We start from the raw sequence: 1,159 nt of genomic DNA on the forward strand, positions 1-1,159 counted from the left end.
GTGTAGGAGGCAAGGCGAGGAGAGCGGCAGCCCCGCACCACCCACTCCCCGCAGATGTAAGCGCCAAGACAAGGTGCGAGGCAGTGGGCAGCCCCCTTCAGGTGTTAAAAAAGCCCATCCTGGCACCCTGGCACCCCCGGGAATTGGATCCAGCCCTGAACAATCAAAAATAAAACCAAAAGCAATCTTCACGCAGAGAAACAGCATAGTTTTAAGAACAAGGAAGGGAACGCATTGTAGCAAAGCAAGTGGGTTGGAAAGGCCGAGTGTAGGGCTCGATATAAAAATAGATGTTGGTGATGCCAGAATGCCTTGGCAAAATTGTGTTTACTGATTTTCATAGAATAGGAAAAAAGCTCCAGCCCTTTCCACCCCTGACTGCTGACTGTGACTCACAAGCGATCTAAAACAACAGCAATGAGCGAGGACTGGGTTGAGTTGGACCTAGCTCGTGTCTTCACAGCGCTGACGGGGGAACTGTGCATCCTGCTCCAGGCTCTTCTTGTGGCTGCCCAGGAAATACAGAAAAGTTGTGGATGTTCACCTGCATCAAAGCATCTAATAACATTTCCTTCAGGGAATTCCTCTGGGTGGGCAGAGGGTCTCACTAACGTGTGTCGTTCAGTGGCTGACTCAACCACCGCCAGCTGCAGGCACGCTGGTGACCTGACTTGGCCTTTCCCTCAGGCTGGGTGGGGAAGGGGGCACTGGCAACAGGGTGCATAAGCTGGCAAATATTAACCCTCCTCTGTTCAGTTGGGGTGGCTGCTGCCTCGGTTGAGGTTTGGGAAGTGTCGCAAGCTGCTCACATGAGCCTTTGTTTCGGGACCGATTTGTATCCTGACTGATCAGTCAACGTTTTTGGGACCACAATCCAAGGAAACGCTTTTGCTGTTACATCCATACGATTTTTCTTTTTCTTTCCAAGCGCACGTTCTTAACTCCACTGAAGCCCTGAAACACAAGTAAGAGAAACAAAACGTAGGATGTAACACGCCAGAAGAGGTGCCTCCCCGCCGCCACCAGTGCCGAGGGGCCGCAATCTGCCTCCGGACAGAGGAAGTCCCGAGGCCGGAACTCCCGCCTGCTCCCCGCACAAGTATTTAGGATAAACCGGGCTGAACCCCCTGCCCGGGGCCGGTCGCCCTAAACCGCCCCG

This window comes from Pygoscelis adeliae, unplaced genomic scaffold (assembly GCF_000699105.1).
Source record: "Pygoscelis adeliae isolate BGI_AS28 unplaced genomic scaffold, ASM69910v1 Scaffold251, whole genome shotgun sequence".
Taxonomy (NCBI): Eukaryota; Metazoa; Chordata; class Aves; order Sphenisciformes; family Spheniscidae; genus Pygoscelis; species Pygoscelis adeliae.